Below are 25804 nucleotides of genomic sequence, written 5' to 3' on the forward strand. Positions count from 1 at the left end.
AGACAAATCTCCAAGAAAATGTAGGGAAGTATCAACCTAACTACTTCATTCCACATATTCCTAAAGAAAAATAGCAGCACTCACAGGTATTTTGAAGTCAAGAGTCAACCGGATAAAAAGAAAAATTCATAAAAACCCACCTCTAGAAGCAGCCCGCGTCTGAAAAAGTGGCAGAAAAACGATCACCACTCCGCGTGGTCACCGTAAAATCAGGGACATATTTCCAAAATCGTAAAACGTGTGTTGATTGTCCACTACGTTGATAAGCGATGTAGGAATCAACGCCTCCAAAATGACAGTTTGGAGACGGTTAGTCGAAGTAAATCTAATTGGTCGACGTCCAACTAAAAAACTACGCCTGACTGAGGCCATGAAGAAAAAACGACTCTTATGGGCCAGAACACTCCGGAATATGACTGTTTCGGATTTGAATCGAGTATTTATGACTTACATTTGTATAATAAAATAAGAAGATTATAAAAAATACACATATTTGCAATTATGGTAATACTTTATAGGTCTGCTTCTAAGAAGAGTCAACATTTAAAATTTTGGTGGGAAAAACTTAATTCGTCCGACGGGGCCCAGGAGAAAAATTCCACCCGGACTGCCTGGTAAAGAGGGCTAAAAACACCCTGTTAGCATAATGTTGTGGTCCATGATCTCATTTTAGGGTATGGGACGCCTCCATATCATGAAAGGGACCATGAGGCAAGACCAGTACCAGCGAGTACTGAAAAGTCGGCTCCAGCCGAGGCTAAGGAATGGTTCCCTGGTGATGAAGAGTATGTGTTTATGCATGAATTGGTACCGTGTCATAAAGCCAGGAGTGTTACCGCATTCCTGAATGAAAAAAAAGTCTGTTGAGTATGTGTTTTGCCTTGCCCGGGCAATTTGCTGGATATGAACCCCATTGAAAACATTTGGAGGCTAACGAAAAGGGAAATTGCTAAAAAAAGTCATCACCACCAAGCGGTTACTGATAGAAACTCTTATCAGAGTATGGCATGGTAACCCTAATCTTCGGCACAGTATAAAAATCTGCATAGAAAGCATGCCCCGACGTTTGGAAGTTATAATCGCAGCAAAGGGTGTTATTACTAAATATTACGGTTTTTTCTGAAATTTTTGAATAATCGCTTTTTATGATAAAAATTAATTACTTTTATTAAATGTTTGATTACATTGTTTCTAAATTTTAAATAAAGCACCCCAATCAATAAAAAAATAATTAAAAAACCTAATTGTTTGCTCATTAAATTCATTTGAACATGAAAATTACAGGAAATTCGAAGTGTCCCTAATAATTTGGCCACCCACTGTATATATATATATATATATATATATATATATATATAAATATATATATATATATATATATATATATATATATATATATATATATATATATATATATATATATATATATATATATATATATATATATATATATATATATATATATATATATATATATATATATATATATATATATATATATATATATATATATATATATATATATATATATATATTCGTGTTTATTTTATAAATTGATTGTCGACCTGATTGCACGGTAGAGTGGATGGTAATTTTATTTTCATAATAAGCATTCATTACCGTTTTATGCATTACCAGGCTCGAGTGCTGACCGCTTTTCAATTTTCCAACCCAACAGTTTCACTCAATTTACACCCATTAAATTCTAACAATGTTATTTTGATTATGTTATTTAAAAAAAAAAAAACAATATTGACTTTAACAACTTTTTAAAAGAATAATTAACCACCAATTTACAATCTAACACTTATTTATGGAGTGATGGATGGAGTTGTTGAACGTGGATAATAGTAGACTTATTGGATTAAAAATGCGTTCTCTCAGACTAATGTGCAAGTAAACAGTGTATAATAGAACTTTGAGTGGTGACATAAGAAAAATGCAAGGTTAAATTAAGCATAATCTTTAAAATTAAAAAAAGGTTGAGATGACTATTTTTTTTAATTGATTTAAATCATGGTTTTCTTTAAATTAAATGCCAAATTATCACTTTTTTGCCTTAACCGAAACCTTCTTGTGAAAATATAATAGAAATCAAAAATTTAACTAAAATATCAGGATAAATGCTTTTGAACTTGGTTCTTTCTAATCAAAAGTTAAATCGAGTGTATATGTATCAAGCTTTTATAACTCTTTTCTTTTATTTTAAACATCGCTGTTAATGTGGTCAATGTCGTGTAATTTATTCCACAAATATGTTTACATAAAAACTTAGCAATGATTATTCGTGAGTAATGGTTTGGTTGGATGAGGACCAATTTGGAAAAGTATCCTCCTTGATTAATGGTTGCGGTAATATGCAGAAACGGTCGATGGATCGCTGAACGGTTTGCGATCCATCAAAATATTATTATTTATCATTTCCTGTTAGTAAACGGAAACCGGTGAAGCCAAACAGTCATAATGATAAACATTTGTTGTATTTGCTTCGGATATTAGGACACCAAAAATGAAAATCGTTACGAAATTTTGAAAAATGAATCGAGTAAGAAATGATGAAAATTGAGAATTTAATGGGAGAGCTTCTCTGCCTAACAACCACTAATACGTAGTAATAGCATGATTCACAGAGTTGTTTATAAATGGTTTGTCTCACAGAAAAGGGAACTTTTTTACTTACTTATTTTCAGTGGCGTCATCTTTTTCTTTTTCTTGCATCTTATAGATCCGACAACCTGTCTATTTCGCTATCCATCTTTTGTAACGTGGACTGCCAGCTATCATGCCATCTCTTTGGAGATCTAACAGGTGATCTTCTTTTGGCTGGGTTCTTTTGAAGATCATTTTGGGCCAGTCTGTTTTCTTGTATTTTATTGACATGGTCGTTCCAGAATCGGTTTTGCTGTCTTCTCCATCAGACTTTATCCTCCGTACTACACATTTTCCGAATTTTCATGTTCCTTGTTTGGTCTCTTAACATGTTTCCGGTTATGCACCTCAACGTCCTCATTTTTGAAGTTTGGCGCCATCTATTTATTATTAACAAGAAATCCGAAAAGTAGTAGTCTTGTAGTCTTTAAGATAAAGATATCTTTTACAACGTTATGTTAAAACTTCACGATGTTTGCAATATTAGAAGCAAAGAAAAAACGCACAATGTTACAGTGTGTTTTGAATGTTGGTCGAAAAATAAATTCATTGAAAAATTAAACAATCATTCATCAAAATCGACCAATTCTTACAACACATTGTTTAATTCAATTTATACACAATATCTTTGCTTTTAATGTTGCAAACGTCGTACAATTTCGACAAAACTTTGGTAAGAAATCAACCTTTCGACATTGATTTTAATTAATTTAAAAGTTCCGTTTTCTGTAAGAGAACTCTTGTATGTATTTTACTAATAGTTTGTTCAACCCATTTAATAAATATATGATTTTCTCGCTTTAAGTAGATCACGATCGCACGAATAAACATACGAACGTTTATTTTTGCATATAAATATTATTACCAGAATTTTTTTTTGTACATAACGCTAGACACGTTTAATGGATAGTAAATAAATCAGAGGTTAATAGTAAACTACTATTTCTGCATATGTTTTTCCCATCCTAACTTTATTGACTACTTTCAATAAACTTTGTATTTAATGACGTGTAACTGGTTTTTAAACCAAGTCAAAGCTGTTTAGGCATGTAGAATGATTGAGTGAGGAAAAAACGGTAGAATATATTAATGAGGTGATTGTAGTTGGTAATAGAAACAGAAGAAGACCGAGTATGTCAAATACTTAAAATGGTAAGAAATCAGGAGTCTCGAGGAATTATCGGGTGGTATGTATGTATGATGAGATGCATGAATGCGGAAGATGCCAATATTGTTTGCAAAGACAGTTTGGTGTGAAGTTTCATTCTCTCTGCCTATCCTTCCGGTGAAGCAGCGCCATAGTAAGTTAGTTAATTTAATTTTAAAGTACAATCATCAATTAAAATTCTCCATTCTTAATTTAAGAAATATAATTACCAATTGTACGGTTGGAAATTAGAGAATCGATTAGCGTTTAGTTAAATCCCCACGTTTTTCATTACCGTGTTGAATTTGATGAAATCGTTGTGTAACATTTAATTGAAATTAGTTCCAACATATTTTGTGCTCACTAAAGCTCCGGCTTTTACTTCGAGATCTTGTAATTAGATGAAATTAGAGTTTTCTACTTATTCTATAAAATAGCTAGTCGGAAAGTTTCCAAGTTGATAAACCTTAAAGTTAAAACAGGATAATTAAGCCCCCCGACTCTGATGAATATTCGTAATATGCGTAAATCTTTGGGGCGAACTTTGCACCTACAGCGGGCGGTTTGGCCTACATAGGGGTGGATTTTAGGGGAAACGTACGAGCGAGTGCCTACTTTGGATAAGAATGGGATAAATCTCTCGCGACAAGAGCCGGAAACGGGTACCTGCCCTGTTGTTTCGTGTGAATAATCGTTTCCGGCATTTTGCCGCGGGAACTTCGCGATTGTTTTACCCGACTGGAGTTTTTTGCGTCGGATGTGTCGGTACCTTGCCCACAAATCACTAACTTCAATACTGCTTGTCTATTTACATTCAAGGGAATGTTATGCGGGCTTTCGGAACTTATCAATAGGTTTCTTATATACTCTCGGACTCGTTCTGCCTTCGATCACATTCGATATTTCAAATCCATTAGTTCACCTTTTCCTATTAAGGGATGGAAAATCAGAAATCTTTTTATGCCGTAGAAATTGATTTGTTAATTTGATTATTTAATTGCAATACTAGACATTCATATGATGATATGTCACTTTATGGTTATTTATATCTTTTTTTTTATTTTCATTTTACGTGGTAAATAACAATTCATCTTGAAATCTATTGTGACACGTGTTTCGATGCATTCCGTATCATTTTCAAATACTGTAGTGTTTGTAAATGATCTGGTATTCATCGAAACACGTGTCACAGTAGATTTTAAGAAAAAAATGGTATTCACCAAGTAAAACTTAAATTAAACGTGGATAGTTTGTACCACAAAGTGTCTGCCAAATCAATTAATGTATAGGGTTACTTAACCAGCCCATGACAGGTCATAAACCTGTTAAAACTCAGACTACCATGTTTTACTTTATCTATATTTCGATGTCATTTTTGAAAAAAATATTCTTTCAGGCACTGGATTATTTACCTAACGGAAGATATTTCAATATTATACGTGTTTAAAAAAATGAGAATTAGGGTCCATCATTTTTATATTGTATATGCAGTGAACTATATAATTCACAAATTTCTGTCTTAAATCACTGCAAATCTTTCACATTACTTCACGTAAAAGGAATCCATCGAGAAAGTATTTAAAAAAAAATATTAAAAAATGCAATAGGGATCTTCAATAATGCACAGAGCGATGAAGGTTACACGAGTGTGTGATACCTTCACTGCTTCCAAGGTGGGGGCGCTTTTATAAGCCCGCTATCGGAACGTGCATATATACGAGTGCATATATATTAATTGCCACAGATATTTTGTATTTACAGATTTAAAAAAATGGTAATCGATAAAAATGCAAAAGCACAAGTATATAGATATCAACCAATTTAATGATTCTTAATAAGTCAAATGAATAAAAATATGGTAGGTATTATTAAAATTGCAAAATTTGGATAAATGAAAACGAATTTAAATGATTTTTGAAATTATTCTCGTACAAGTAAATAACTATATTTAAAGTTCTTAAAAAATCAACAATAAAATAAATTTAAAAGAAGATAATATCACTTTACAATTTTGTTTTCACTTCACTAAAGTGTGATCACTTAAGCCAGCCAAATAACAAACCCTTTTGATGCTCAGACTTTCATCTTCATTTATAAAAAAAGTCTCAATTAGAGACTTTTTTAATTAGAAAAATAAATTTGAATTGTAATCTACAATGCGGTTAGTACTTTTTCATCGTGACACGTATCTCGATGCATTCTGCATCATTTTCAAACAAGAAAAAAATAGTAAAAACTACTCTTTCTTGGATTTTGAAAAATAGTGGTATTCACCAAGTAAAACTAAATTGAACATGGATAGGTTTTACCACAAAGTGACTGTTCAATCAATTAATGAAACGGTTATCATTTTTGAATGTTTGTATTAATTTTATATTGCATAATAATTAAAAATACTGAAACAGTAACATTTCATAATTAAAATTTAACTTTGTTTTAATATCAATAAAAATATTTTATTGTAACTTAATTATAATGTCCACCGGTTTCGAAGCTAACCGTTTTTTTTATCAAGACTGATTAATACTATTCATCAGTTTTGATAAAGAAGCGGTTAGCTTCGAAACCGTTTGACATTATAATTAAGTTATAATAAAATATTTTCGGTGATTTTAAAACAAAGTTACCTTTAAATTGTAAAATTGAAAATCACAAAGCTAGTGCTTCAATTATAAATTATATTATACTAACATTTTAGTTTTTTTGGCTCGCTTGAAGTAATCGAATAAAAATAAATAAAAGTCAGATTAATTCCGAATGTTCTAGCTTTTATCCCTGATCAAAATCCGACTTGTTTAAGACTTTAAAGAAACATAAAACGCGAAATAAAAGCGAACGGCTTTTATTTCAAACGTAATGCCATTAGGATTACGTTTCTTTGTTTTCGCCAAAGGGTTTCCCCTTTTCTCCGGCAGAGGTTTCGGCGGGGCGATTGTTCCAGCCGGGGTTGATCTCGACTTCTTTTGTGTAAAGCCTTCGAATAAATATTCGGGCCAGACGCGGCGGAGGGGAGGCACTTTTTAATGAAACGCTTTCTCAAGATGAATGCCCTGGACGACGAACTCGTTAGCGAAGATGATTTATACATTTGTGGGGGTGAAACCGGGCGCTGTTACATAAGGCTTTGCAAAAGAAAACAGAAAAGATTTTATCATCGTGATTTGCAAGCTAATATACTTATTATTTGGACTCATTTTGAGTGTGTCCAAATAATAAGCTTAAATAATAAAAATGAAAATGGTATTTTCTGGCGTTTCTCATGTGCGTGATTATAATCCAGGATTCGGACCTCACATACTAATAAAAGAATTTCTGCTTAGTAAAAAGCTTTTTTACATCTCACCAATAGATGTCTCTAGTGAAGTTCTAGTGATTCAAGAACAAGGTTTCTAAATTGGTTCATATATATAGAACTTCCATGAATTTGAGTAGTGTGGTTGTCAATAATGGGTAGAATTGGTGAATGTTACACGTGTGTAAAGTGATCACTTAAATCAGCCTATGACGGTCGTCAGCCCCATAACTGCTCAGACATCCATATTTTGCTTCATCTTTGATGAGATGTCAAAAAATAATACTAAAATTTTTCACAAGAATGATTTAATTAAAGATGTCTGAAAATCATAAGAAACAGCTCCCTTGCATCTTCCCAAGTCAGGTCCGCGTCCCAAAGTTCTGACGACAACTGCCGACGAATTATCAGCAGTGGTCGACCTGGGCGGCGCGAACCTGATGCCGAGAATGAAGATGGAAGAAGAAATCTAAAAACCAATCTCTCAATTATGCTATAAGGTGAATAGTAAAAATATAATTTAAATTAATATTATTTATTTCATCAGACACTGGGTTATTCACCCTACGGATAAGATGTCAATCATAACCTAAAAATGTGGTGCTGAAAAAAATTATACGAAGGGCATGTATGACTAGATGTGTGGACACGAAGGAAGCTAAGAGTTTATATGAGGACAGAAAAGTATGGCGTTCTATCCTCTCTGCCTATCCCTGCAAGGAAACGGCGTCATAGTACCAGTAGTAGTAGTTGTAAGATAATTGAATCATTAAGTGCTATATTTGTTTTGGAAGTTTCTACTCCAAATTATTATTGATATATCTTAACTCTAATTTGAAATTGTAATAACTTATCTACGATAATTGAATCATAAAATGATCAATCTGTGTGTGAACTTTCTACCTTAATTACGAGTTTATGTTTGATAACCATTTTTGGCGGTAATATTTCACATTTCGTAAAATCAATTACAACAAATGTGTATGTAGAGTGAGCGGTAATTGTTTCTGGTTGCTTTTATACAAATTTAGCGTGTTAATGAGTCGGTTGTCAGTATATCATTCCTCCAGGGTATAAACGAATAATAAATGAACACCCTTAATGTTGGTTTATATGTGCTCCCGCACGATATGTGTACTAATTACTTTGGAGAAACTCTCATCCCCAATTATTGCGTGTAGCTACCCCAATTATCTTCCAATTAACATGATCAGTATTCTCAATTATCGCGGGAGCTGGTACTGTAAATCCTCGATATAACGGATCTCTATTTAACGAACTTCGGATACAACGTACCAAAAATCTGACCTAATTATTGACTATTCATCAGAAAACGAACTTAAAGCATAATAAATCGCCTTTTTTTTAAAGAAAGTTAATATTAAAAAAAAAAACAGTTGATCGTAGACTGCACCTAGCCGGAGCAATAACAACACTGCCAAAAATGAAGTATCAGTAGTAGGATCACATCTCAACGATGTAATAATATATATTGACTATAAGTCAGATAACGAACTTCAATTTTACTATATGCATTTTTCTAATTTAAGAGAATTGATTAAAAAAAACAGCAAAATTCAGAAGTGCAAGCAAAACCTGATTCCTTGAATGTTTTTCGTAGATACTTTGACACATTTTATATACATTATAAAATTAAACAACTTTGTTTTTAACTACGTTTTTATTGGTACATTTTTTTTTCTCTAATACATGTTTAACCCTGATGATGATAAGGTTCTTGTCGAAACCGGTTGTAAGAAAAATGTACGAATATATATTTTTTTAAATTTTTTAAAATCTGATTCCTTTCATGATCTTCAAAGCAGGATTACCAAAAGCAAGCGCGTGAATATCAGACAGCAACGTCACTTTACAACGAGTATCCGAAGAAAATAAATATAATTTTCTTTATGTTTAGCATTGCTTATATATATCTTCTACAGCGTTCATATAAAAAAAAGATTTATTGTAAACCAATTTTTAAACAACGGACTTTCGGCTTTTACGAACACCCCCTCCCCCCAATCAGTTATATCGAGGTTTTACTGTATTAACATTCTGTGTACGCGAGAAGCCGACGGTATTGCTAGTGTTCAGATATTTACATTTTTATTGCTAACAAGAAAATAGTGTATACTTACTTTCTTCGGTATTCATTATCTGGTCTGAAACTAAAAAAAAAACTAAATAAAAGGCACATGCTTGAGAAGGCACTTCCAGTTTTTATTGGTACTAGATATAAGTAGCAGAAAAATACTACAATTATGGATTCTGGATAAAGGATAAATCCATTTTCCCAGCGCTTTACGCCGAAAAATATTGTAAAATATTCTCTTCGTTGGGGATATTAATTCGCAATATTAAATCCACGAACTTTCACATGATATAAAATATTTTATGCTTCAAAAACGACTTGTGAAAATATACCGATATAAACGTTTTTAAAATCGAATAATAAAAACCTTCTTTTTTACGGGCTGGAAGTACAATTGTACATGGTCGATAGCCATGATATACAAACAAACAATTTTTTTAATGTGTCAATCTTTTTAGTTTTGAAATGCTTTGTTTGAATCCATAAACTGCTGATCAAAATCTATTTGATATCTCAACAAAGTTAGGGAAGAGGTTCCTTAATTGACTAAGGTCAATTGAAGGCTAAACCTGATGATGGAATAGTTTTTTCGAAACCAGCAGTTAGAAAGTAGTGCTTTTAAGTGGTATTACACAAAGTGAACGATGAACAATAATGAGAGTATTATTTTACTATACCACAAAGTTAACAATGATTTTAATACAAAAAAATATATAAAATTTAATTTACGAAATACTAAACGATTTGTCGGCTTACGTAGTGTAATGGTCATCACGCTCGGCTACCGTATCGGAGGTCCCGGGTTTTATTCCCAAGGAGGGGGGTTAAATAAATAACAGTGATATTTTTACTCTAATGTTTATTCAATATTACCCCGGACTGCGACCTTTAACGGAATGGCTGATCACCTTTCCTTTATGTGTTAACGATCAAGATAATATTACGTTTATATGGTGTAGTGGCCTATGCATCATCGGGTGTAGATAAAGGTTTGAAGATGAAAAAATAATGAACGATACCCTACGAATGTACATTCATTTGAAAAAGCCATAACACGGCGGAACAATTGTCACAAAATTTATTTTTATTTGTTTTTTTAACAATTAAAACAACTACGTAGACTCAAAAAATCAGTGTTTTATTAAAAATTTAATATATGTTTAAATTAAAATGGAGTTCTACAAATTAAACGCCAAATCTAACAAACATATTTATAATCTAACATATATTCCAAAACATATATTGACCCCGTATTTCACCCAAATTACCTTCAAGATTGTCTCCAAATATGCAGCCCTCGTCAAAAAATAATGCACGTACAGCTGCATTTAAGCGTAGTCTCTTTTTCGTCTTCCTTTTTCTCATATTTTCAGAAAGAGCGTCGAAACGGGTGGTCTGAATCACCCCGTATAACTCACGAATCGCCGTCGCTTTCTCTGCACATCCGTCCGCAGTCTGCCCCTACAGACGTGCGAATCTTGAAGGGTTGCTCAGTCTCGCACATACATAGGGGTCGAGAGGGCTCTCACCCTCGGCACTTGAGACTACCCTTTCGCTACTAGTGCCTTAATGATCCGGAATGCACGCACTATTCCAATTAGATACTTAATTTACGAGAATTATCTTTTACTGCAAATATTTAGATGTAAGATTAAAATCTAATCTGACAGGTTTATTGGATTAATTTCATTATAGTTTTCATGAAACAATTATATTTTTTTCAATCATAGATGGCAACACTGAATTTATAGTATTATAACTAACTAACTAAATATCACGCAACTTTTCTGCAGGAGTAGGCAGAGAAAATAGAACGCCACACCAATCTGTCTTTGAAACCAGTTTTCATCTCTTGAAGATCCATGCATCTCTTCATAATTTACCTGCCGAAAATTTCGATTCCTGACCTTACTGAACCTCCTGACTGACCTGACCTGAATGTCTTTTTATATTTTTCGAGAAACAAAGATACATTAAAAACTGTTTACTTTAATAGAAAAAGATGTTATCATTTTTTTGCGTTGATTTATACATATATCGCTCACTCCTTTCAACAACGTCATAAATCAAAAGATTTGATTTTTCAGGAGATCGTTTTTAAAGCTTAAGAAATACAATGAAATGTATTAAAAATAAATATCAAGCCACTTATTGAACTTTTTACTGTGCAACAGATCTTTAAAGGTAAAACCTGAATGTTTTTTCTCTATTTGAAAAATATTTAAAAACAATACATTTTCTTCAAAATGCAAGAACAACACTTTTTGCCCTGTAGCGGGTAAATACTTAGTTAAAAATATGCCGCTTTTGCTGGGATATGGTACATTGAGCATTCTGAAAACATGCACAACTGAAAATTGTCGATTTTTCTATTTATGACGTTCTTGAAAGGAGTGGGCGATATGACAGATGTATGAAACTGTGTAAAATAGTATCTCTGAATCAAATTATCGTAAATTTAAAATTGGCGCCTCAAAAATTTTCAAACCATTTTGCTTCTCACTTTTGGACTTTTGGTTCAAGAGGTTGCCCACCCCTGACTTACAATTTTTGAATAGATGTCTTTACCACAATACAGTTTCCACTATGCAACACCTTTAGTACGTAGACCAGAGGTTCCCAACCCCGTGAGCGATTCGTATGTGCCCGCCACTATTGGACAGAGACAGACTTTTTTCGTAAACATGAATTAAAAATATGAATTATTTATTATTTATCTGTTAGTTTCAATTTTTGAAGTGCCCAGGTTTATGAAATAGATCGAATGTTTGCGATATTGTATGTATGAGTTCCTTTGCTGACAGTACTTAAAAATAAGTCGATTAAAAATATGTGGCGCCCGCCACCCTACTGATATTTTAGGAAGTACTCTAGAGTACAAAAAGGCTGGGAACCCCTGATGAAGACGATATTGAATTATAATAGTAACTACTATTCGATGGTATCTTGCCCAGTATACCTAACACACTGTATGACATTGTCCGGCACAATCAAATGTATTAATTGTATTCCATTATTCCGTAGCTAATTAGCCGATTGGGATAACAATTTACACGCGTGATTGGTACACGATGCCCACAAAAGCTAATGATCATATTGATTATTGGGTAAAAAATATAGCTACTTCTTTAAAAATCTGATTAGCTATGAAATACTAAGTAATGTATATTTTATTTCAAGTCATAATGGGATACAACAAAATATATATTCTGAAGATGATCCCGTAAAGTGTCGGGTTGTGGTCCCGTGGTTAGTGTCGCGGACTTTTAAGTCAGAGTTTCTCGGCTCGAACCCACTCTACCACAATTTTATACCTATTTCTAATAATGAGCCGCTCAGGCTCGAAGAAATAGTATGGAATTGAAATATTTGTTTAAATAATAAAAACACAGATATTTCTCTTTTTAAAAGAAAAAAAGTCAAACCAGTCTTACTTAGTAAGTACATATAAGATAATAATATTATAAAGAAAAAGTTCCAGCACTACTCGTAACACAATATACTAACATAAGTTACACGTATGGTGAATGTTGCACGTGTGTAAAGTGGTCACTTAACCAGCCTAGGACAGGTCACAAACCCTCTAAATACCCAGACTTTCATATTATTCTTTATCTGTATTGAGATGTCAAAATGTAAAAATAATTCCTAAGTGGAGGAAACCCAGATTTGTGAACAAGTATTTGGATATACTCAAAACGTTGTGAATATACATATTTTTTGGCCTCAAATTCGTTTGAGTAATCTCATTTCGACTGGATTTTGCAACAAGTATTATCGATATGGAAAAAATAGAAGCACTTTTAAGTTTTTCATGGGTTACAATCATTGTGATTATTGGTTTGCTTCTTTCATTGTCAGTCTCCCCCCGTCTCTATCCTCCGCTCGTCTCTTCAATTTGGCGTATACAACTTCTTAGTAAAACAAAGATAAATTTGACGATTTTAAGGACTAATCGATATTTGCGAATTGTGCAAAGTACGAACATTGTTGTAGATACACGGTTATCGAATTATATTATAAGAAATTAATAATCGTGTTAGCAATGTTAGAATCTGTTTGAAAGCTATTTGACTGGTATGAACACGCCTTTGAATTGAATAACTGATCAAATGATTACGTTATTAATTGTTGAGTGTCATGAATATCATTATTACTGTATGTCTGTTTATCTTGTTGTTGTAACGTGCGTCGACGTATTGTGACATGTGACACTAAGTAGTCGGGGTTGAACTATGGGAACAGTTGTGCCAACTGCGTAAGTTGCTAATGTATTTCGGTCACCAAGGGTGAACATGTCGACACCTTCGTAATGGCCATAAATTACCATTTTATGATGTTCTTCTTTTCATCGTCTCGATTTCCATGACTGAGGATAATGTACCTTCTGTTGTTGCGTCCGCAACTTTACGACTTTTGCATGCTGGTGTAGTCATTGTCCTGACGAAGTGACACATACGTGAAACCCGTAGAATTAAATCTCGGTGAGTGGTTATATTCTAACATAACAAATTGTTTTGTTGAAAAAGGTATAAAAGTAAAAATGACTAACCACAAAGTAAAGCCAAATACGAAAATATTAAATATTATCATAGAATCGGATATTCTGTTTGTTATTGATTTTTTCATCTGATTTTAACAATTTATTTTTACCTACATACATTACTTCAGATCCAAATGTAGTTTTTAAGTATTTTCTACAAAATAGTAAAAATCTAATATTTAATAAGTCTCCTTTTCATTTCCTGAATTCACACTTATGTATTTCCATTATCATGAAAAAAATAATGCAAATATGCCAACAGATCTTTGATGGACACTGAAAAGGGATGTTCCTGAAGAAAAATATGTTAGAACCTCGTTAAAAACTACATTTTGATTTATATTAATGTATTTAAGTACATGTATTTTTAATCAAATAAATGACTTAAAAAAATTAACTTTATAATTTTATGTTACAAATATAAAATCAAAGTATCATCTAATAATAAACAGCAATTGTAACGAATTTACCAGACCAAGTCAAGTTTTGTCGTTCTATGCTTTCTGTAAAATTAACAGCAACTTACAAAATTACTGTCAACCAGTGTAATTGATACTTAATATACTATTCACTTCGATTCCCATATTGAATATGTATGTGTATGTAATATCATTCATATATTTGTAGGACCACGGACAGATTAAACAACCATAGAGACATTATACATCCCCAATTTGTACCCTTTGAGATGTTAATCCCCCATTAACTCCAACACAAGCAGTGCTTTGCTCATATAGAGATGCGACTTCTCGCATTAGTTTCTAGTTGACTTATATAGTTAAATACAGTTTCGTGTATGGTACTATGTTAACTTTGATTAACCTATGTGTTTTTTATAAATAGTCGGGGTGTAAACACAAGGTAGAGCCGTGCATTTTGGCACAGAAACTAATATATACAAATCAAAACCTGTTTTCTATGGATGGAAAAATTGATAAAGGTAAATAAAGGAGTGTGAATGCGGGAAATATAGTGAATGGTACACTGAAATCAGTTAGAGCAAATAATAGCCTATTAGAGAAAGATAATCTGACAGTACACAACGGAGTTCTGATATTAACCCTAATGTATGAAAGTGAAGCATGAACTTGGCAAAAAAATTATAAAAATAGACTGAATGCAGCCGAAATGCGATCTCTCAGACAAATATGCGGTAAAACCATGTATGATCAATGTTCTGGCTGAGGTAAGCGTAATCGATAATAATTAAAAAAAGATGTGTTGACATGGTTTGGACATGTGCAACGAATGAGTGAGGGAAGACAATTTGATAAATTCATAAGGCGAATGCAGTAAGAAATAGGATGAAAAAAAGATCGAGAAAAAATTGGCATTATCAAGTATTTTAAATTATTGAAAGTAGTTAGGTCAGGAGTCGAAATAATCGGTAGTTATGTATGAGAAAACGCATAAATGTTAAACGAAAATTGTTTCCAAAGACAGAGTGATGTAGAGGTTTTTTTTCTCTCCATTCACCCGTGCGTGGAAGCGGTAGTTGAAACAAACTGGTATATTCTAACTTAGTATTTTTTGCGAATCATAAAAGCAAAAAGAATTATATTTTTAATGATTACAAAGTTCAGGCCATGTTTTAGATAAAATGTGTATAGCATGTCCGATAACTAATCCATGCCCTAACCGGAACATAACACGTACGCCTTGGGTAGCTTAATTTATTTGTTCGGTTTGAACTTTTAGATATCTAAGCATTTAAGAGAAACTAAGCGTATATACATTATACAACGTATAAAGTAAGTTATAGGAGGTCCGTAGTTATTTGGTAAACTTTACGGGTGATAACTTTAACTGGTCCCACAAGGGTTAATATTAATATGTGGATGTTCATCAAAAAGTTTATAATTAATTTACACGTTTTGAATAATAAATCTTGTACCCTTAAATTAAAGTTTCGATTTTAAACTATTTATAACAAAAATAATTAAATATCCATGAATTAACATGTATGGTATTCTTTATCCCCGTCTTATTTCTTATTACTGTGACCCTTGTGGAAACAATGAATCTTCTCCTGTTATCCCTTGACTGCGCTGCACGTAGCGCTCCAACCACCGAGTTGCCTGCTGCTGCCTTAACTTGCTCGGTCCATCGTGTGCGGATCTTACTCTCCCTCTCTTCCTCTCCAGATTACCGATCACAACCAGTCCTTCCAGGCTATCCTAATTGCCACACGCAACGGGTCCAAAGAATTGAAGAATCCGTCGTGTACAGACATTGGCCAGAGTCAAGCCATCCAAGTGTAGTTCCTGGCGAATAGCTGTCCATGGAATTCGGAGCGTTTGCCTTCATCACCATGTTTGATGTATGTATATGTATTGAATATATGTGGTAAAAAAAATTAAAATATCTAAATATTACAATGTACCTTTGGAAAATATGTGACGAATATATGTTTAAGTGTATATGTTAAATATAAGTAGTCTTTCAAGCTTTTCATTACTTACGTTAACTTATCACTATTATAATACAAATTGATATATTTCGTAAAATTGAGGAAAAAAACTTTAATTTTTAAATATAATAAAATATAACCAATCAGAGGTGAGCAGAGATAGAACACCACACCAATCTGTCTTTGAAAACAATCTTCACCTCTTCCACATTCATGCATCTCCTCATATATACCCGCCGATTATTCCAGCCTTTGACCTGATCGCTTACGAATAAATATTAATTTATATTTTAAAAATACACATTGTAAAATGTCCTTACGGCATGGGAAATCATTGTGAGGGCACATTATTGCAATTTGTAATTTTGTGTATGATAAAATAAATAAATTGATATATCATTAATACCCGTCTTTATCGTCGAGTTTGTATTTAATAAAAATCTGTCTCTCCTGACGTCATACATATATAATAATTTGGATATTCCTAGAACGTGCTCTGTGTCGCGGTGTTAAGTGTCGGGGATGACGTGTCGCCGTATGTCTGACGCTGTGTAATCAAGTCACCTCTATATCTGGCAAGGGCGGATTGTGGCTTACTTGATCTGAATAAGCAATTTACTCCCCGGATTATTACATTAAACTGAGTGTACAACCTTATTGGCGCCTGATCTAATTATAACATATCATTAAGCTACCTATTTCATATCATCTTCTAAAATGTGTCGTCAAATCCGTTACCGTCAAAGTACTCATACCAAAGCCAGTTCCGTAGTATTTTCTTAGCCTTGAATACACATTATATGGCACACAAAATAAGATGTTTATCTTGTGTACTATAAAACAACATTAAAACAATTTTCTTATTTTGAAAATTAAACACTTTTATAATACAACTTACAACATTTTGAGTGTGTCCAAATACTTGTTCACAAAATCTTGATTATCTCCAATTACAGGAGTTATTTTCATATTATTTATATATTACCAATATAAGAGTTTCTGCTTAATAAAAAGCTTCTTTACATCTCACCAATAGATGTCTAGTGAAGTTCTAGTGATTCAAGAACAAGGTTTCTAAATTGTTTCATATATATAGAACTTCCAAGAATTTGAGTAGTGTGGTTGTCAATAATGGGTAGAATTGGTGAATGTTAAACGTGTGTAAAGTGATCACTTAAACCAGCCTATGACGGTCGTCAGCCCCGTAAATGCCCAGACTTCCATATTCTTCTTCATCTTTGATGAGATGTTAAAAAATAATATAAAACAACTTAATGAGTTTTATTTCATTACATGCGACTGCTTTCGAAAACTACAATTGTTTTATCGATAATTTGATCGATCGTTTAATTTTTAAAATAACAACATGTCATTCCACAAAATAATTGACGAATAAAATATATTAATTTTTTTCACGGAAATTTATTTCTTTATGAATTTAAAATTGAAAGAATTTGAAAACAGACTAACGTTTTATGTTATGGAATAATGAATTCTTAATTATTATACATCTATTATTAATATCTTTAATATTTAAAGCACTTACTTTGTGGTAAGTCATTTTTAATTTTATCCTTTTGTTAAAAAAATCTGTTAATAATGTTGGTACTCGTATAATATAAAATCACTCATCGAGATGTTCTCTCTCCAAGTACTGGTAGTGATATTTTTAAACCCAAATAAAATGCCTTGTACTAAAATCATTTAATAAGTTAAATACACTAACTAACCACAATGCCGCTTTTCCGTGGGGATAGGCAGATAGTATATAACGACACACCAATCGTCTTTGAAAACAATTTTCGTCTCTTCCACATTAATGCATCTACTACATGCACATCTCATACATATCCGACTGTTAATCCAACTCCTGACCTGACCACTTTAAGGTATTTGAAATATTTGATCATGCCATGTTTTACTCGGTCTTCCCTGCTGCTATTTCCAACTGCATTCGCTACTTTCACTGTTCTTTCCTCACTCATTCGCTTCACATATTCCCTAATTTTACCGATAATGCTTGTCTCAGCTTTGCATTCTTACTTTATATCTATCATACATCGTTTTGCCATATCTATAACGTGTAATTTTTGAGTGTGACAAAGTTAATGCTGACACTATTTATCATAATACTTACCAATGTTTTTTCTCTTTTTGCAGGTAAGAATACGTTTTGGCCATCTTTAATGTCACATTATTACAGGTAAGTTGTAAAATGGATGTTCAAAATTGAATGACCAATTTTTAAATATTACGTACGCTAAAGAGTGAAAAAACGAAAGTATTGCCTATAATATTATATAAATTTCGGTAATAGAACATTCCGTAATATTTTCCACTCACGATCTTCAAAATACTTAAAACGGATTGGTGTAAGAATCCGCTACACAATTCGTAACATTTTATGTCGTCGCTTGTAAAAACGCGTATAAAAAATATCGTTTTCAATCAAACGTTCCCGCCGTGGGTTCTTCGTCACGAGCGGCCCTGAAAAGGTTCTTTTTGTATAATTTTTTATCGAATTTCTAGGGTCAGCGTTTTTCACATCACGTTCTCTTTTCATCCGAAATTCCATTATTCCGTTTAATTTATTACGCAAACAGTTCCGAGAACCTCCGTCAAGTGTTTCTCCGGGAAGGGAGCGAGGTTTCTGAGGAGAAGGCTTCTCAGGAAACGTAACGCCGCCGTGACTGGTTTCGTTGATCGTTTGCTTTGTACCCGACGCCGTTGATCCGTTACAATTAACGCCGTTAGAACGAGACCCCGCGGAGACGGTGAGAGCCTCCCTAAAAGCTTTTCTTCATTCTTCCCTCAAATAGAAAATGCACTGATTTTCTTTAGTAACTTGTTTTTCTATTCGGAAACCTAAAATTTTCCTTTTGTTAAGGAAAACTTGTAACGGAATAAAAATATCAGTATTAACAAGGATTAATATAATAAATTTTAAAATCAAACATCGGTTTTTTGAGTCTACTTAGTCTTATTTTATTATTAATAAAGAACTAATTTGAAGTCTAAAAAAAACTTTTTATGACAGTTGTTTCGCCTAGTTATTGCATTTTTTCAAAAGAATGTGAAGATTTAATGGACTAACGGTCCAATTGAATTCAATTTATTAAATACATTATTAATTGTATATACAAACATGACAAACTTACATTTAAGTCGTATATTTTAATAACACAAATTTTTAAAGAAAATAAAAGACGATAATTATAATAAAGGCAATAAAGTACAAGAAAATCTACACCTAGTAAATGAATTAACAATTTGACAACATCAACTCTTTATAAATTTAAAAGGGATCCTTACTAATTCAATAAAATTTTAAAAATATATTATTACCATAAACATGAGAAACTTGCATTTAAGACGTACATATTAGTAACACAAATTTGCAAAGACAACAAATTGCAAATAAATAAATTGTTTAAGTTGTAGAAGAATTCCGCTTCGGAATATCCCCTCATATACATGGAACAGATCAATATCCGTCGTGATACTGTTCGGCATAGCGGTAGCTCTTCCTACAGTCATAACCATCGGCTGGTTGGTCCTGTATTTCCCAACAATATATAAAAATGCGTAATCAAATACACATTCCTACAAACATTTGAAGCCAAGCATATCCTGGAGGAACTCGGCTGGGAAGATTAATTAAAACGGTTTTATATCGTATTTTAAATTTCTTTTGTAAGTACACCTTAAATCCTCGCAGACTTTGTCCTTTTGCACCCAATTTGTTCTATATCTTTCGAAAGATTATAAATTACGTCTCTTTTAATGAATCCTTTGGAGATACAATAATTTCAAAGTAACTAACGAATTGTTTACTTGACTAATTAGCCCAAATTGGCTGAACAAACAAGGACAAGTACGTTACGTATTGTTTAAATTAAGTTTTGTGATAGGACAAGTAAGTATTATTATAAAATTACAAGTAAATACGTAGCCAAGCCACGGATACACAAGCCCAATACTAGCGGGCCACTGTTGTCTCTCCCTCCCTAGGTTTGGTGTCGAGTAACAAAATGAAGTCGAAAAGTTTTCTCATCAGCAATCCTATAAAGAAAGATATCCTTCGAGGAAAGTTAAATAAAAGAACGCGGTGGAAATACGTGGCTATAGACAGCAGGATGAGTATCATTTTAATTAGTTTATTCTCCTTGTATCTGGTTCACATGCGATCACAAAATAACAAACACAATAACAATTATTCCTAGTTTTGTGATTGTGTGTGATTAATTTATTTGTTGACTTGGAGTTTATTTTGTACAACTCCATATTTATGATTTGTTCTGATTTGAGTTTATTCAAATGTTTATTACATATCATATTTTGTCCGCCTCCGTAGCGTAGTGGTCAGCATGCTCGGCTACCGTACTGGAGGTCCCGGGTTTGATTCCCAGGGGGGGTCAAATAAATATAAGTGATTTTTTCACTTTTATATTTATTCAATATAACCTTGGACTGGTACCGGAAGCGGAGGGCTGATCACCTTTCATTCATGTGTTAACGATCAAGATAAAACTGCGTTTATATGATGCAGTGCCCTATGCACCATTGGGGTGCGGATAAGGGTTTGAATTTATTACATATGCTTGAAAATGTCCTTTCACAACTAAACAATTGTAACGGAATTTTTGCTCTTATGTTTTGTTTTTATAAAACAAATATTTTAGGGGACACAAATCAGTGTTTGATTTAAATATTTAAAGTGTGTGATTCACATAAAAAAAAATATTATACGAACTAAAATAAATTGAACTTTTGTAAACTGCTCATAAATTATTCAGAATACCCCTGTAAAAGAAAACAAATTTATAGAGTAGTCGAATATTTAGGATCAGCATCGATAATAACCAAATACCGATTGTTATAATCTCGATTTGCTTTGCCTCGACGATCGGTGTTGGGACCGATATTACAAGTATTTGTCGAATGATTCGATATTCGATATATACATATATCGCTTATTTCTTTCAACAACGTTCTAAATCAAAAATCGTCAATTATCAGTTGTGCATGTTTTCGAAATGCCCAGAAAATGTTCTATTTACCAGCAAATTTTTAACTTGATATTTCCCCGCTACAGGACAAAAAGTTTTGTTTTTGCATTTTGAAGAAAAGGTATTTTTTATTTTTAAATACTAAATATTTTTGAAATGGAGAAAAAACATTCAGGTTTCACCTAAAAAGATCTGTTGAACAGGTAAAAGTTCAATAAGTGGCTTGATATTTTTAATACATTTAATTATATTTTTAGACTTTAAAAACAATCTCCTGAAAAATCAAGTTTTTTGATATATGACGTTGTTGAAAGGAGTGAGCGATATGTGTTCTACATAAAACTGACCCTTATCCAAACTCAAACCCTTATGGTGCATAGGGCACAGCAACAATTTTACGTTTATTAAATGAAAGCAAGGTGGTCATTCTTGTGCCTTAGGTAATAAATATGTATATAAAAAAATTATTAAAAATAAATCTGTTCATATAAACCTATGTAAAGATAGCAATGCATGGTTTTTGTTTCGAAATTTGTATGTTATTTTTGTAGCTCTTATACTGTATAATGATTATGCTGTTTTCTACCATTTGAGTTGGCGTTAGAGCAAAGGTTAGTTGTTCAGTCCCATTACACCTAAATGCTACTGTTCTATTTCGGGCAAGACTTGCATTGTATGTGAAGCCATAATATTTAATCTGTTGAAGATTAACCTGAGCTTTTACGAATGAAATACTTTACCCCGGCCACATAAAGCATTATCGCGTCATTAAAGAAAATTAATATTTTATGTTTTATGAATAGTAAAACGTATATCCCATTTTATCGAATAAATGTTTTTACCCCTGAAAGATTTCCATGGCCCGAAATCATATGAAATTATGTTTAAAATGTTCACTTAATTTCTGATATATTTATTTATTCTGAACCTTGAGGTGAAGTGAGCAGACCTCAAGGTTTATGTAGATCAGGGGTAGTCAAACTTTTGATCACTACGAGTGAACAATTTTTTTAATTGTTGGCGTCGTTCTTCCAACATCGTTTATGTCAAGTTACCATAAAAAGAAGAAGATAAAATAACTTTGAAATAAGTATGAATTAAAAAAAACCGATTCAACTATATGAGGCTAATGTAATGTAGTTGAAATTAGGAGCAGATAAAGACCGAGGAAAACTTGCCAAGCTCAAGTATTTCAAATACTTGAAAGTGGTCTGGACAGGAGTCAAGAGTATTCAACGGGTATGTATGAGGAGATGCATGTATGGTATGTGTAAGAGGTGTAAATTATTTGCAAAGACAGATAAGTGTGACGTTCTATTCTCTCTGCCTACCCCTTCAGAAAAGTGGTATGATGGTTGGTTAGTTAGATATTTGCCCCGACCAAAAAGTCCCGCACATTATATACATGTATAAAAATGAGACAAAAATATTTTCCTTTTTTTGTTGCTTTTATTTTAAATTTATACTTACGTATTTGTAGAAGAGACTTATTAAATGAGATGAATTGGGAAAAATAAATCAAGATAACTTTGGACTGTAGTACAAACCAACAACCAAAGACCCAAGAATCTTTTAATCCATTCAAATGATAATGCTATATAATTGTCAGTCATTACCAAGTGTAGTTTCATTATAACGGGTACCTGCTATAAGCAGTTTTCAATTTATGGAGCATCCATGTAGCTGAAGTAGCAAATCCCAATAGCGTGATCTTGTTACAAGAAAGTTAATCCGTACAATAACGCCCGACGTCAATTAAAGACAAACGCAGAGAGCGCACGAACGTTAGTGCAGAATAGTCCAAGCATTAGAAATGTGAAGAAAGTTTGCTGGTAATAAACAGATAGAATGTATTTGGTACAAAACATGATTGAGCGTCTTTTTTACAACATTGTTAGCAGGTAGGAAATAAACAATCGGGATATTTTAATAATAAACGTAAGGATATTTTGAAAATCTAGCTGTTTTTTTCCATATGACGTAAATTTAACCATTATTAATTGTAATTTAAAGTTTATTTAGATTATTTATTTATTTAAGCATTATTTGGTCATAGAGACCTACGCCTTAATTATGTTCTAATATTTTTTAGAAATAATGCCCCAATATCACAATGTCATGATACAGTTTGAGAGTGCCCTTCGAATGCGAAACAACTGTCACAAAATAAATAAAATAGTGAAATTGTAAATAGTGTTTTAGTAATACAATGATGATAAACATATTTCATAAAATTATACTCAAACATTGTTCCATACCACTTTTTTGTACTTTTATCCAACCGGTTTCAACAAATTTTTGTCATATTCAGGGATCGACGTGTTCTGTACCTAAAACTGGGAAATATTCAAAGTGAGGTTAGGTTAGGTTAGGTTAGGTACCAAAAATAAATGTGGCTAAAAACGAAGTTATAGTTTCATATTATAAAGTTTCATAAAATGTGTTACAAAGTATCTGCAAGAAACATATAATATATATTAAGAATATAAAATAAATACTTATATATTGGTTATTTTTCACTATAATCCTTATTTATTTTCACCTAGGACTAAAACTTGATGCGCTTCACTTTATAATATATATATATATATATATATATATATATATATATATATATATATATATATATATATATATATATATATATATATATATATATATATATATATATATATATATATATATATATATATATATATATATATATATATATATATATTTATTTATAAATTGGGCGTTGATAATATATATTTTTTTAAAACGCAAGCCTTTGTCAGTCAGTGTTACAAACATGAAAATAAACAGCTTTTGTCTGCACTGAACAGAGTAGCATGAAATTTACAGAGTAGGGTAGTACTATGTATATCTACTGTTTCTGTTTTTATCTTTTAAACAAGATAAAGTTGACATAATAATCCCCTTCCATTTATTTACCCCTGGTAGATTGTCCCGTCTAGACATCTCAGAGCTGAAAACACACAATTCGACTGCTTTCGCAAGTGAGTGACCTCTGTTTATATAATACGATAAAAACGTATTTCTCTCGTTATTTGATCAGGGGAGGAACAAAAGAATATCGCCCGACAGATGGAGAAGAAATTCTACCTAAAAAAAGCTTATTTGAATCCTTGTTCGGTTGAAGTTGTTTTTAGAGGAATTTCTTTTGATAATCGCTTGGCGGAAGTTGGTTTTACTTTAAAACACTTTTTGTATTATTCTGGAAGTTTTGTTGTGAATTCAGAAGAAAACATTTATAAAGTAAAGTACATCGTACAACGTGTACGATGTCTTATTTATTTCGTTTTGACTCCTGGTTTTTATCTCACATACATTTTATTTTTATATATTAATAAACATAAAATGTATGGTATTTATTTATTTTCATGAAATATTTACGTATTTGAAAATGTCAAAATTTAGTTACATTAAAAAATGGAGCTTCGTTAAGAAGTTAATAACTTTTCATATTATTTTTTTTCTTCTTTTTTTTTATAACTTTAATTTTAAAATCACAGAAAAACTACCCATACAAACAGATGTTTCATCTAAATTTGACGTAAATTTCGATCTAAATTTTTATGTGGTCGAAATTGTACCCATGTGTGACAGAAATTTAGATACCGCGTCGAGCCATGTGTATTATTTTGAAATGTAGTTTCTTATGCAACCTTTATTTATATTTTTGACTAATTTTACCCAGCCACGCTGCTGTGGTACAGTTTAAAAAGTCAAAGAAAGAAAGTAGAAAGCACTTATATGTGTATAAATGTATGTATATTTCAAAGCAATGAGTAGATAACTTTAGGAGACTTATGATTTTAAATAAATAAACAAGACTTTTTTCATAAAGATAACAATTTTTACATCATTTTATTGCTATGGATAATGCATTACGAATATTGTACAGTACATATTGCTATTTTTTTCTGCAATTCTTGTGATTAGATTGCGAATGATGTAATTCTCGTTTTTTCGTGAAATTTTCGATAGTCATATTACGCTATAATCTTCTCCATAAATAAAACACATTACACAATTATACAATATAACTGTTTGAAATTTTTTCTATGAGCAAGGAAAGAACGGTTAAAAAAAATAATGAGGCGTAAGTAGTTGGAAAGAGAAGCAGAGTAAGACTTAGAAGAAGAAAAACTTGGCACAATCAGGTATGTCAAATACTTGAAAGTGGCCGGGTCAGGAGTCTTAATAATTGTCGGGTATTTATGAGGAGATGCGTGAACGTGAAAGAGGCGAATAATGTTTGCAAAGACAGAGCGGTGTGGCGTTTGATTCTCTCTGCCTACCCCTGCGGGGAAGCGGCGTGATGGTTACGTAGTTAGTTAAATAATTTTTCTTATCGTTCCTTTATCTACAATGCTCTCTGCCATTTACCGTATTTTAAAAACGATTAGATTTCTATTCCATGTTAACAAGTGTATTCCCACGTAAGTCACCCGAATTCGGTCGGATTTGTGACATAAGAATAACGTGGTCATTCATACGTTTTTAGCACGTAATTCGATGGTGCCGTTATTTCCATATATCCGCTGCCTTTTTTTACTTTAACCCCGTGAATTATAACATCCGTGAGAAATGATTCTATTTTTCGGTTCGGTGCATAGAAGTCGGCGTAATGGATTCCATGATATCCGTTCCCAG

The 25804-nt window shown here is 32.3% G+C and overlaps 1 long non-coding RNA gene across 1 annotated transcript in view; it reads left to right on the forward strand.

Annotated features, from left to right (window-relative positions):
• The window catches only part of LOC148302057 (uncharacterized), a 241050-nt gene that overhangs the window by 35378 nt on the left and 179868 nt on the right, over window positions 1-25804 (forward strand). The gene's annotated exons all lie outside the window — the stretch shown is intronic.

Source organism: Brachycentrus maculatus, unplaced genomic scaffold (assembly GCF_059751285.1).
Source record: "Brachycentrus maculatus isolate JH-2025_06_01 unplaced genomic scaffold, ASM5975128v1 h1tg000483l, whole genome shotgun sequence".
NCBI lineage: Eukaryota > Metazoa > Arthropoda > Insecta > Trichoptera > Brachycentridae > Brachycentrus > Brachycentrus maculatus.